General features: G+C 40.7%; 1 long non-coding RNA gene across 1 annotated transcript in view; it reads left to right on the forward strand.

Moving 5' to 3' along the window:
- Positions 1-418: 418 nt before the first annotated feature.
- Positions 419-15,360, forward strand: part of LOC124554673 — a 43,958-nt gene continuing 29,016 nt past the window's right edge. Inside the window, exon 1 of the long non-coding RNA XR_006968407.1 lies at positions 419-520. This is a non-coding gene — a long non-coding RNA (uncharacterized LOC124554673). The remainder of the gene's footprint in view (positions 521-15,360) is intronic.

A 15,360-nucleotide genomic window follows, 5' to 3' on the forward strand; every position in this document is an offset into this window, starting at 1 on the left:
TAGGCCAGCGGCAAATAAAGCAGAGGATGGGGCTGTGTTAGGGCAGCAAGCCGTCGGGACATCTGTGTGCGTGGGACAGGTCACTGGCGCCTAGGCAACAGGTTAGATAACAAGCTTTTTATGGAGGACTGTGGTTCCATCCTGGTCATATTGTTAGCGAAAGACACGGAGTTAACGCGTGGGAAAGGGGCCGCGATGCTGAATCTTTTGTCGTTTTCTCCCAATTAATTTTAAAGTCTCCAATTGGTCAAATCGGTGTATGCAGAGCAAAGGGCGCTCTCCCAGCTTCGAATGCCGCGCTCCAGCTCGTGATTGTCTTGTGCTAAAGTGGGGGAAGTCTAAGATGTAAATGTGCTTTGCTACCAAGCTGAGGATGAAGCGGACAGAAAGAGAAGAGATCATTCTTGTACTGGCGCTTCGCTAGTAAAAAACTGCAGGTCTCTACCTAAACAGTGTGACTTGTGTCCTTTGTCAGTGTGCCACTTAGAGCCTGTGCCAGCCACCTTCGGAACCATCAGAGGTACTGCTTCTAGCATAACAAACACGAGTGATGCGTGGGTGTACTTATTTGTCTTGAGTTGGCCGTCTAAACATTTGACGTATTCCGTCACGCATAGTCGTGGCACGGAGTCAAATTGGTTTGGCAGACCACCAGACGGGTCCACCAGCACACTGATATTCACTGGGGTTTCAGAGGAAAGTACCTGCGTTCCGAATTAACCGAACGCGAGATGGCGTACTTGCATTTTTCGAGCGCGTGCCATTAATAACAGATTGCGGCCGTCCATGATTTCTGTCGCCGAACGCATCGCGGTGTGCCGCCCTGACCAGCAGGAGGATAAAGTATTCGCTGCTACGGCGTACGGCTCCAATATATTTTTCTCAGCATCCTGTTCTTTCGAACCATATTTTTCGTTTTGGGGTAGTAGAGTATAGCTGCTTGATGGTGGCGTTGTTTTTGTGCCATAATCAAGATTCACGTGTATGAAGTCAGATTAATGTTCCGGTTAGTGTCGTGTTTCGATCCCCTGCTGATCACTTTGTCCACCATAGACCCCATCTCAGTGAAAGCTTTTGTCAAATAAAAATGTTCGTGTGACGTTTCTTTAGTCATTTTTATTGTGTTGTGATGTTAAGAATGAATAAATCTATTGTCATTTAGATCACAACTTCTCCCTGTGTTCTGATTAACATTACATATCCATTTTTATTAAAGTCCAGATTATAAAAGAAAGTAGTAAGATTGCAATTGGCGGACCGGTGCCAGGATCTAAGTCCTTGGCACTTCTGTGATGCTGTCAGTTCGCGTACTTGCCGAAGAGGTCCACATTATGAGGAAAAATATGGTTTATTAGTATGCTGTAGATATTTAATGCTCTGACTATGTTGTTTATGTGTTTTATTTATAGTGCATTTGTGTCAGTGACTTCTGTGTCATTTGTCGATCGATTTACCGTCGTTGCTAACGGCGTTGTCGTATTATTTTTGTGGTGTTTAGTACTGCATTTGCTTTATATTTGGTTGTTTTTGATTCTGAATCTCGTGTGCTATTGTCATTGTATTATACTGCGTATATCTTGTGAGTTAGATAATAGTTTGTCCACGTGTTGCACGGATAATTAAAGTTGTTGTTGACAGAGAATTTGAATGATAACGAGAAGTAGGGCCAGACAAGTAAGTAGTGGGACAACCTGTGTACCACCCCACATTCCACTGTTGCCAAATCTATTCAAGATGGCAGCGATGATGTCAGCCAAGATGGCGGCGTGTACACTTGGCAACAGCACATGACGTCATCCAAGATGGTGGATTTTGGTGGGAAAATAGGTCAATTGTGCTACCTCCACTAACCTAACCCTCCAGAAAACTGGCGCGAAATTTGAATTTTGGCGGGAAAATAGGTCAATTGTGTTATGTCCACTAACCTAACCCTCCAGAAAAAATTGGCGCCAAATTCAAATTCCAACAGGATAATGGCTGCAAAACCGTACTTGTCTTTAATATTATTCATTATTATTCATTATCATTTATTATCATTTACTATCATTTATTGTTATTTATTATTGTTATTATTTATTATTATAGCCCTACCCGCAATAGAAAATTGCCCCAAATTCAAATTCCAACAGGATAATGGCTGCAAAACCGTACTTCTCTTTATTATTATTCATTATTATTCATTTATTATCATTCATTATCATTTATTACCATTTATTACTACTATTGTTATTATTGGACTACCTCCACAAGAAAACTGCGCCAAATTCAAATACCAACACGATAATTTCTCGAAAACTGTACTTCTATTTATTATTATTATCATTTATTGTTTATTCGAGATGTCTGATTTCGGCGGGAAGAAAGCCATTTGCGCTACATCCATAACAAACATCTCTCACAAGTTCAAATTCCAACACCATAATCGATCGCACCTACGAAATATTACACATCCTACGAACTTTGACAGTCACTTATGTTTCTTCACTGCTAACCTGTCAAAATCGCATCAAATAATAAACTGCAGTTGTACTAATCTAATTCACATCCTCTGATTTTGCAAGGAAAAAGGACTGAAGTCTTTATTTCAAGCAGTACAGTCATCACTTATTCTCCAAGAGACTTAGTACACATCTTCGAGACTGCGACTCCAACTGATTTAGTTCAAATCGTCACCAGCAGAGAAGGCTAGCCCTGGCGCCACCGGTCAGCAGTAGCACGCCACTGGTCCAGCGGCCGCTCGGACCGCGCAGGTCCAGCGGTGTAAACATCGTTTGCTCGTTCGAACCTGCCAGTTCTGACGTCCCAACGGTAGGTTGTCCGTTCACCACACGTATTCGTCCCTCCCACACGTTTCGCGCCAAAATTGTTCGCCTGAGTGTGGAATCTTCCCCCAACGTCACAACGTTCGGTTAGCGATCCACCACGCGGTTTCGTGGCGGACAAAGAACATGCTTGGCGCCAAAGTTGTTTGCTGGAGAGTGGAATCTGTCCTGGCGTCACACAGCTGCCAGTCCATTCCGCGGCGTCCTCGTCAAAGAACGCTCTCGCTAAGTTAACTAACTGAGGATCGTCTGCCCTCCCGCGCGCGCGCTACAGCCGGACACGCGCCGCCCACCGCCCCGCGGGCGTCCGACCGCTTACGTCACACACCCTCGATCGCCGCCTCCATACACGTGCCAGACATAGTCTTCTGTAAACATGCTAACACCCACATCGCGCTTCTAAGCTATCGATTGCCTAAGTACTTAATTGCATTTCAATTTTAATCATATTAAATAATTCAATTTACAATTTCATATAAGTATGAAAAGCGGTTCAATTATCTAATTTCAACTACTTTCAAGGTCCAGACCGCCACCTTTTCCTAGGAACCAGTGCCGAGTTTGAATTCTGGCAGTAAAGAAAGGACACGTGCGCTTTCTCTACCGAACTAAGAAATTGTTGGAAAGAAAGGACACTCGAACTAACTTCAGCCACCCGACCGCCGCTTCCTCCTAGGAACCAGCGCGAAGTTTGAATTCTTCTAGTAAAGGAAGGTCACTTGTGCTTCCGCCACCAACCTAAGAACATTGTTGTAAACAAAGCTCATCACCACAAACCTAAGCCTCCAGCACACAACCTCTTCCTACGAGTTTCTGGTGAAAGGACTCAGCCTGCACTAGGCCCACGGATGGAGGAACGAATGTACTTTATTTAGGGATGGAGTATATGTATCACAGAACACACGCACCATCATGTCCCACACCGTACAGACCTGCAAACCACTCCTACATAACTCATTTATAATGCTCTACACACACGCTTGCTAATTGTAAACAGTTAAAAATAACGCATTGCACAGCCTACAGACACAAGAACTGCTCGTAAATAATGCAAAACATTTACGTCCAAATAGCCAAACAACTCCTAATTTTCCGATACAATTTCAGTGCACACCTGCAAACTGCTCCTAAATAATACAGCACAATCATGTGTAGACACGCTAAGTACTCGTAAACTATTCAAACTGTGCATACGAAGACCTGCAGACTCGCTCCTGAAATAATGCAATCAACGCGTGTAAGCAGAGTCCACGGTCCCCCACCCCCGGTCTATGGAGTACACAGGAGGTAGTGATAAGTGACGTATACCTCAGATGTGAAACCGCGCTCTGCCCCTGCTCGGCTTCCACAAGGACGAGGTGGCGGCACCGCCCATTCGTACGTAACAGCTGCGAAATTCCTATCCAAATACGTGCTCACCTACACACACGTGCTGATGTGATCGGGTGGTGGCGCAACCGCGAGCTGCAGCCTAACGCAGGCCAGAGTTGTATGTAGGCGCTGTCAATGACGCGCACTCCAAGCAGAGCCGCACACGTTCGGCCTTCCTCCGACTGCGGTCCGGCGAAGAGGCTTCAGAATTCCTCTCCACAATAGCAGAACCTGCTTTCCCCGCTTAGCGATGCCAACGGACCATAAGTGATGATTGACTGACGCTTCACTGCGCGCGCCACAACCCCCACGAAGTGCAGCAACCACAGCTCGGGCCTCGCACGCTCCGTCGCAGCTGCCAGCCGCCACCACCGAACACCGGTGGATGTTGCATTCCAAGCAGCGCTCACACCGCTCTCATATGCCAGGCATCTCCAGGTGCCGCTTGTCTCTGCTGTTGAATGCAGGGCGTGTTGACACACACACACGTTTAACCAGCACGGCTCTCGCCTCGCCGCGAAACTTCTGCGTGACAAATCGCCATCTAAAACGTTCTCAGCATTATTCTTAAGTCACATCTCTTTGCAAAAAATAATAGCCAAGTCGACCTCTCGGGGACTGTATAGTCTCCCAGAAATAGTTAATGCTTGCTTTCTTCATGCCGCAGCTTGTACGCACGGAAATTCTTCCCATAACAGAACCTGTGTACCAAAATATCGCCTAATCCAGTCTTCCTCCCGGACATAATGTGATAGCCTTCCTGCTCGCAACATACGCAAATGTTCTCACCGCTCCTATATCACATCACAATCAATCGAGCATTCTCATTAGCTCTTATCGAATTTACCAGTCGAATTACTAACGCCATCGCTATCGAAGCACCATCCACCTTTTCTTTCTGGGGGTCTCTCTCGTTATTTTGCAAAGATTGCTAATTTGCACGGAGAGTTCCCTCAATCTATACACCGCCAACCTGTTCTTTCTTTCTACAGACGCTACACTCAATGGTAATAAACTATTTTACACTGATCACCATTTTTCACAGACAACTAAACATCGCAAAGTTGTGTACAGGCCATCAAATACAAACGTTACTCGCAAAAATATTGGACCATCAAACTGATCTCCGATCAGGGAATATATCTTCGAGTACCTTCAATTTTCGCTGTACTTCTCGATATCGAGAACACCGCACTAACCTCCCGATCGCTAACGCAGCATAATGCACAACATATACACTGTAAATTATTTCTCCACAAACTCCAGAGTTTATCAATGTGCAGCGTGCTGTAAACCATTGACTAACTAGAAACAAGTAGAGTAAACTGATATTCGCACTCTCGAATACCGAAGTCGGTCATCTAACAGATCCGAGATGATCAATATTCTCTACAAACCAACTATGGTCGTTCCCACGTCTAGAGAACAGGCAAACGTGTGTCCAATACACCACAATCCATTTTCCCTCAACTAAATAAAGGCACCAAATGTGCAGAAGCAGTCGTCCGAACAATTTACATGGGAGCGAATAACTCTCCACCGCAAACGCGCCATCTTCTCAAAGTTACACTTGATCACGAAAGCAGCCCAGGACATACTTAGTTAGCTACTCGGTCGTCTAGAACATGGTAAAGTTAACTATGATACATTCCTACACTCCAACAGGCCTCTGAATTTGGAAGACCGCTACCATTAACCTGGGAACGCGAATCAATACCACCAGAGACTTTACATACACGAACACATTCTAGAAAACGTCTTACATATTTCTTCTATCATTATACTTAAAATTAAATCTTATGATCTAGGTCTCAACTGAACGGTATTCGGCAATGAGCGAAGTATTGGAAATACACTCTGTTGACCGCTGTGGCTCTGGAAGTACCTGTACCTTCCTTAGCACTAGACATACCCTTCCCTTCGCTATCACAGTACCCCAAGTCAAATCCACGCCCTCCCTACAACAGCACATAGACATTTCCTTTACACAAACAGATATACTTTATAAACCTGATCCTCAAATGCCGACATATCACACACTCACACGATGAATTTTGAAAGTCATTCGGTTAAGGAACGCAGTATGTGACCGGTATTTGCAACTCACTCACGGCGCTAGATATTTATCCAGTATGTGTAACGTATTCTGTCTCGATACCATGTCAGATGTTCCGTTATATATCCACTGGGTTAAAGGCGATGACTAATTGAGAAATATCACAGCCACAAGTGAATCATATCTCGAAACGAGTCACCCTTCTCGAACCTATCTGCTACAATAAAAATCCAACGTGGACTTAGTCAGTCCCTACACATCTTGCAACTGCTCCCATTTATACAGCTTTGCGCATGTGATCATACCATTTTAAGTCGGGACTGAGTACAAGTCGGACGAAGCCATATCCACCACCTTCTGCAGCCCGTCTAGAAACAGAGCGAACTGAGTTACTGCGACAGGACCGTGTTTTGACAATTCGGCGGAAATGCGCGCATTGTGGTGCGTTCCCAAACTACATACAAGTACTACAGATCCACATCCATTCAAATCTATAAGCCCAACATCCTGTCATCGTTATTCTCTACCCCCTCGGCAGACAAAATTTAACAACTATAGAAGCTCAAATAACTTCATCCGATATACAACTCACATAGACGCCATTACTCACTCACGGGTTGACGCAAAGCTGCGTTGGGGGTCCAGCACGGAGAGAGACAGAGACAGAGAGAGGGAGATAGAGAGAGAGAGATTCCGCAATGCTTCCCAGAACAGCACAGGATGCAGCCCTAACGGCATACTTCGCCCCTCACTGAACTCACCCCTCAAACTGCTGCTGCTACTCCTCCCTGTGTTGAACAAACCTATTAAATACACACTTATTGATGCACTACAGAGGGTAGTTTAAAGTTTCATCATCTCTACTCTAGGAGAATGATCCTATTCCACGTACTATACTGTACATCGCAAGAAACGCCCAGTGTGAACCTGTTTCCTTGTTTGAAACACTGTTTTCTAACGCGCTTTGTACACTGCCAAACATTTCTTTTTTCTGCCACGACTTCGACCTCTATGTCACATTCTAAACTGGCATTCTAAACTTAAGACGCTCTGATCCACGACCTTTCACAGAAAATTCGATATCTCACTATGTAAACCATATTCTTACCGCCGATGGCATAGCACTGAATTATTTTTAAATAAAAGAAACTTACAACATAAGGACACTAGAAGAGTTTGGCAGCGTTGTGGAGAGTTTCAAGAGGAACCGTGCAAAAGTCTTTCATGAACTCTACATTTAACTTCATATGTCGCCGTGACGGGACAGATGATGGCTCGGTGTTCCATTTCGAGTTTCGTAATTCTGCACTCTTGTACGCAGTCACTGTTTAGCTGCTAGCGACTCCCAGAAGTTGTCTCCCAGCCACAAAACTTCTCCCCCAACTCAAACAGGCTATCTCACTCAATCATTATACGGTAACCGATGCGCGGATGTGATGCAAAAGACACCTTCGATGTACTGTAATATTAAGCAACAGACTTGATAGTTCGAAGAATTTACACTAAGTTCAGCACCGGCCATTGATGTGACAGTATGGCACCCAATTTCAGTATCACAGCTAAACAGCCCCTTTTACATCACTTTGCGAGTATGATTGCGAATGTAGGTGGATTACTGTGCAGCACGTGCATTCATTGTTAATTCTCGAACATATACATGATCAAACTACATCAAACAACGCTCTACATATTTGTAACACTTCGAGCATAGTGTTTAATTTTTCTACGTGATTCATAAAAATTTTGGCTAATGTTCCTGAGATAGGCGAATCCATGGGTAAACATTCTTCTTGTATGTCGCATTCTCGATCGAATTCAAAATAATTTTGCTGCGTCATTAACTGCAGTAATTTTATGGTTTCATCTGTGTGTTCATAGGGTAGATGGTTGTGTTTTTTCAGGTTTTCTTCAATTATTTTTATGGTTTCATTAACTGGGATGCAACTGTACATACTTTCTACACCAAAAGAGAGCAATGTTGATGTATCTATGGTATGTTGTACCAGTTGAGGGGTATTTCTGATTGTTCTATCATTTTCTAGTTTATAATATTGGGTAAGCTGTGACATCATTTGTTTTGCTAGTAGGTAGGTAGGAGCTGCTCTGAAATTTACTATTGGACAGACTGGATAATTTTCTTTATGGACTGTATTTGACATCTCATGTTGAGGGCTTGAGGGTTTTTTTTTTTTTTTTTTTCAAGTCTCTGTTTCTCTCTGTCTGTAAATGTGTACTATGTGTTTTCGATTGTGTTTTTAACATGTGTTTGAAATCTGTTAGTTGGGTTTGATTTTATTTTTTATATTGTTTTTGCTGATGAATAATTTTGTTTTCTCTATGTATTCTTTTGTTTTCATGAGGACAACACTATAACCTTTGTCAGATTTTATTATAATGACATTTTCTGTTTTCAGTTTTTTCTTTAGATTTTTCAGCTGTGTTTCATCACAATAATTTTTGAACTTATTGTTTTCTTTTTTAATCTTTGTTGCAATGCATAAACATTGCTTACAAAACAAATAATTCCATACAAAATCATATCCCAAAACTAAATTCAAAACTAGACAGATACCAACAATATGGTAACTAACAGCTCAGTTGCAGAGATTGTGAGAAGATATACATGGGAATGATAGGCAGGACATTTGACCCAAGATGTAAAGAACACATCAGAGCATTCAAATATGGTACAAATTATTCAACATTTGCCGATCATCTAAAAGAAGAACGCCATAGACCAAGCAATATTGAAAACGATTGAATAGCATAAAAATCAGTAAAGAGAGATACCTTCTTCCTTTCCAAAAAAATTTCCTCATAAAAAAAACATTAACACAAAATAAAGTTTCTCAATGGCCAGATAAATATTGGAAACCAGACTCTATATAGAATGAGTGATGAAATTACATGAAAAACAAAAAAAGTCTTTTCCATCCTTCACCCCCCCCCCACCCAGATCACACCCCCCACCTCACCACATTCACAGTTTCGTTTGACTTCTCGATCCTCATCTTCTCCTCTAACCCACACTCCATCATGATGCTATATACTTATGTCCACTGATCATGGTTTCCCCCTCCCTATATATATATATATATATATATATATATATATATATATATATATATATCCACCGTTAACGTTTCTCTACTCTTACACAGGACATAAATACACAGAAATATACTGAAATACAATTACACACATACAATAATATAATTTAAAAGAGAATATTTGTGGGTCAGAAAAAAATAGTGGAAATATCATGTTGGCAACAGTACAAAACACGAAAACAAACAGAATACAGTGGTGTGCACAAAAGTGTGTTGTGAGAAATGCATAGTGCTGCAGAACATCTCAAAAGTAGATGAAAATTATCAATGTCTAACACACAAAAACAACGATGTGCTAGCAGACGGCATTTCCCGATGTAAGCGAGAAATCAGCCAAAAAATCACATTAAGTACAAACCAACCTATTCTTAACGAACTGTTTTTCGATCTAAAATGCAAATAAAAATGTAAATAAACTTAATTACAGACCACTGATGATGCTTTACTTCAATAAAGCGAAACTCGTCTGGTGAAAAAATCAAAAAATTTTGCAGTTGCAACGACTGATCACAAATACCCTCATGAGTTATAAAGCAACTACAGAGACTAAGACCACACAAATGAAGAATTTAATATGGAAAATGCCACACATCACAGTATCAGATGAGCAGAGATTGAAGCTTTCAAAAGTTCTGAATGTCAGTGTATTTCTACCATTATCTTTCTGTTCACGGGAGATTTTTGAGTGCCCAGTGCTACCGAGTGCAAGCGAAACACCACGTTCATCATACCTGCGGTTCAGACAAACAGAAGAAGGAATATAGCACATGATTTCATTAAATTTCGTAATTGCAAATTAAATAATGCCAGAGTCTACCTGAACTCCGAATTCTATCCGATTGGTAATTTATACCTGCAGATTGATGAAAATGTATACAGTCTAGCAAATGACATGTACGCAAGATTCCGTGCTTCATACTACAAACAGGAAGGATGTCTACTGAGTCCACAGAAATTCAAGGAGCTGGCGCCAATCAATGTAATAGACTGCTGAACACAGAACAAGATGTTTAAATCTGTAACTATGGAAGCACGAATTGAATTTGAATCTTTGAAAAATGTTTCGGAGCACACTGCAGCATATACTCTAGTTCAACACGACCACGTGACTAACTACTGGCCACTCACTAGTGTTGTGCAACGAGCTGTATACATGAACAGGTGCACCTATGTGCCTAGAGCAATCCACAGTGCTATCTCAATGTGTGAACATCATTGCAGACCCTCAGGGTTTCTATGATGATGTGCGTAGACAGTTCATATTTAAAGATGTTGCATTCATCACGTTCACAGAAGATGCCGGAATAATAGAGTGATTCTCACCAAAGATTGCATCACCAAAGTCATTGAGGGATGTGAAGTGTGCAAAAACACAGAGGAATGCAAAGTGGTTAAGACATTTCTACCATGGAATTCACTGGGATGATCCTAGTATACACTATGAAGTTATGGTGACGTCACCTTGATTATTCCACCACACGGTACCACCATCTGCATCATGGGTAAGGAGAAGATCTAATGGATATGTCAAATCTTGAAGCTTGCTGCTATTCAAGACCTGGAATTATATGGGTGTCCTGTTGTCCATTAACTCAAAACAAAGAAGAAGATGTGTGAAAATATTGTTGTTGTGACTGGTTTTGAAAATGTGAAATTACTTTTATGTTGGATGAGAAATAAATGAAGTTTTACTTCATAGGATGTGTGTACCTGTGCTACTGGTTTCTCCATGAACCATAAAGTTTAGAGCAGATACTGTGCCTGTGATTTTCTGCAAGCACTGGCAATATATTAGATATGTTTGCTAAACATCTTTAGAAACCGTCACAGTCACATAATATTTGTCCCCATCACCAAATATGGGCAGCACGATAGGCAAAATCCTATGTCACCATTTCATGTATTTTGTTTTTCTCCGTCTTAAACGACATGTCTCACACGCGTCAAACTAATACTTTGTGCGTCTTGCACAGCCTTTATATACATTTATGAGGACAAGGATTTGTGAAATAACAACAAAGATGTATGGTAACGAATAACAATTTTTTTTTATTCAGACATAAATATCCACAGCAGTAATACTATGTTACATTCACAAATTTTGTTGTTTTTACGGTGTATGAAATGATACTACTTTTAAATTCACAGTTCGATGATATTGTTTGAAATTTTTATTACAGACATTCACAGCTCTTGGTTTTACACATAACAGTGCTGATTGAAAAAAAATTCACTTTACATTGCAGAACTGACTGAATATTCCTACATCTCTGACAGTACTGGGTGAAATATTCTACATTACATCACACTACTGATTTCAGCTATTGCAGTGGTATAGTTTCTCTTACATTAACACTATTACTATTGCTAGTGAAATTCCACCCAAACAGGAGACTAATTTACATGTTGAACTTGGTGGCTCTAAATATTTTCTACCTCAACCATATGAAATAATTTAATAATATAATGAAGTGGGTGGCTCTAAGATGTCAGTTCTAAATAGCTGTGCTAAAATGAACTGAGTGGAACCCACACTTAAAACTAGTATGACTTGGACAGCTAGTGGTAAGTGAAACTTAAAAACAATTCTATTTACATATGCACTCACACAATCAAGCATGCACATAAAGTACAAAAGAGATAAATACTGTAAAACTATATTTTTTCTCAATTTGCAATGTTTTAACTTTTTGATGATTGTTCTACAATTTATAAACTTTTTATATATACACTACAAATTTTTAAGGTTTTTATATTGTTGATGAACTTTTTCCAGTGCATGGTGGTTATATATTCTTGCATACATAGTATGCTACTAATTAAAAAATAAACTGAATGTGTTCATATATTTACACATGGGTATACATATTTACAAAGGCTTCCACATTGAAACGCAGTCACATTCATCCACACAGACACATAATCAGTCACATTTGTAGGCAAACCATACATCACACACATACAATATTTACACAATGATAAAAAACTGTACTATTCGGCACAAGCTCTCAGTCAGTCACTCACTCTCTCTCATTCACACCATTGGAGTCTCCCACCTCCTCTCATGCTTCAAGTAGATTGTGTGAGTATGGAAGAATAATCACAAATGGCTTTTTTATGATCATTAGGGGACAATCTGACTTTAGCCTGCAGCAAAGTAAACACCTAATGACATCGTGATCGAATACTAGTTTGCATACCATATGAGGAGGTTGCAGTGGAGCACCACGAACATCACCACACAGGCACTGCAAGTAGTCTTTGACCGTGAGGACATGTGATGCCACTCATTGCACATCCGAAGCCCGCCTCTGGGTGGCCCCATCTATTGTACAATGTGCATACATTTTAGATCTTAGACCTACAAACTTCACAATTGGCAATCCATTCACCTCGTCTTACATTAAGCCAATAACCCCGTCGTTCTGAGGAACAATACTGTAATGATAATCGGCTGCATACGTAGATGTACCAAATTCATTACTTTGTCACCTCATTACTCCATCTGGATCACAGTTTATCTCTCAATAGATGAAGCAATCTGTATCCATATAAAGTAACTTTGTATCCACGAAATGAGTTTTAACAAACTCGTACTGGAACCAATACATATGGAGTTTTGAGATGTCCAATATGCATATCCCCAAATAGATAGGTTTCATAAGCTCTGCTATAGTCCTTGCCATCTCTACAGTTTATACTGATTATGGTTAACTGCTTAAAATTTCGTATGGCAATGCATTTTCTTGCTTCCCAACATCCATCCCATTCGGTCCTAATCAAAATATAGCATTCATTTCATACATTCTGCACGGTTTTACCGAAAATGGAATTATTGATTAAATTTTACAAATCTTTTTAGAAATCACAAATCATGCCCACCCTCTTTTCGGTATTTAATTCAATATACTCCTTAACCAAGGGGACTGACTGAAGGAGATAGTCCTTGTGATTCTGACTAGCTCCACTGCTAAGGTGAGAGATCGTTGTAGATTGTTGTTGTTGTTGTGCTCTCCAGTCCATAGACTGGTTTCATGCAGCTCTCCATGCTACTCTATCCTTTGCAAGATTCTTCATCTCCCAGTTCCTACTGCAACCTACACCCTTCTGAATGTGCGTAGCGTATTCATCTTTTCGTCTCCCTCTACGATTTTTACCCTTCATGCTGCCCTCCAATACTAAATTGGTGATCCCTTGATGCCTCAAAACATGTCCTACCAGCCGATCCCTTCTTCTGGTCAAATTGTGCCTCAAATTGCCCTTCTCCCCTATTCTATTCAGTACCTCTTCATTAGTTACATCATCTACCCATCTAATTTTCAGCATTCTTCTGTAGCACATTTTGAAAGTTTCTATTCTCTTCTTGTCTAAACTACTTATCGTCTATGTTTCACATCCATACATGGCTACACTCCATACAAATACTTTTAGAAAAGGCTTCCTGACACTTAAATCTATACTCGATGTCAACAAATTTCTCTTCTTCAGAAAAGCTTTCCTTGCCATTGGCAGTCTCCGTACTTCGACCATCATCAGTTACTTTGCTCCCCAAATAGCAAAACTCATCTACTACTTTAAGTGTCTCATTTCCTAATCTAGTTCCCTCATCTTCACCTGATTTAATTCGACTACATTCCATTAACCTCGTTTTGCTTTCCTTGATGTTCATCTTATATCCCTCTTTCAAAACACTGTCCATTCCGTTCTACTGTTCTTCCAGGTCCTTTGATGTCTCTCACAGAATTGCAATGTCATCGGCAAACCTCAAAGTTTTTATTTTTTCTCCATGGACTTCAATTCCTGCTCCGAATTTTTCTTTTATTTCCTTTACTGTTTCCTCAATATAGAGATTGAATAACATCGGGAATAGGATAAAACCCTGTCTTACTCCCTTCCCAACCACTCCTTTCCTTTCATGCTCCTTGACTCTTATAACTGCCATCTGGTTTCTGTAGAAATTGTAAATAGCCTTTTGTTCCCTGTATTTTACCCCTGCCACCTTCAGAATTTGAAAGAGAGTATTCCAGCCAACATTGTCAAAAGCTTTCTCTAAGTCTACAAATGCTAGAAACATAGGTTTGCCTTTCCTTAATCTATTTTATAAGATAAGTCGTAGGGTCAGTATTGACTCACATGATACAACATTTCTACGGAATCCAAACTGATCTTCCGCAAGGTCCGCTTCTGTCAGTTTTTCCATTCATCTGTAAAGAATTCGTGTTAGTATTTTGCAGCTATGACTTATGAAACTGATAATTCGGTAATTTTCAGACCTGTAACACCTGCTTTCTTTGGGATTAGGATTAGTATATTCTTCTTAAAATAGAGGGTGTTTCGCCAGACTCATACATCTTGCTCACCAGATGGCAGATTTTTCGCAGGGCTGGCTCTCCCAACGCTGTCAGTAGTTCTAATGGAAAGTTGTCTACTCCCGGGGAATTGTATCTACGTAGGTCTTCCAGTCCTCTGTCAAACTCTTCATGCAGTATCATATCTCCCATTCATCTTCATCTACGTCCTCTTCCATTTCTATAATATTGTCCTCAAGTACATCGCTCTTGCATAGATCCTCTATATACTCCTTCCACCTTTCAGCTTTCCCTTCTTGGCTTACAACTGGTTTCCCATCTGAGCTCTCGATATTCATACAAGTGATTCTCTTTTCTCCAAAGGTCTCTTTAATTTTCCTGTAGGCAGTATTTATCTTACCTCTAGTCATATATGCCTCTACACCCTTAGATTTGTCCGCTGGCCATCCCTGTTTAGCCATGTTGCACTTCCTGTCGATCTCATTTTTGAGACATTTGTATTCCTTTTTGTATGCTTCATTTACCGCATTTTTACATTTTCTCCTTTCATTAATGAAATTCAATATCACTTCTGTTACCCAAGGAATTCTACTAGCCCTCGTCTTTTTACCTACTAGATCCCCTGCTGCCTTCAATATTTCATCTCTCAAGCCTACCCAGTCTTCTTATACTGTATTTCTTTCCCCACTGTT

The sequence above is a fragment of the Schistocerca americana genome, chromosome X, assembly GCF_021461395.2.
Source record: "Schistocerca americana isolate TAMUIC-IGC-003095 chromosome X, iqSchAmer2.1, whole genome shotgun sequence".
Classification (NCBI taxonomy): domain Eukaryota; kingdom Metazoa; phylum Arthropoda; class Insecta; order Orthoptera; family Acrididae; genus Schistocerca; species Schistocerca americana.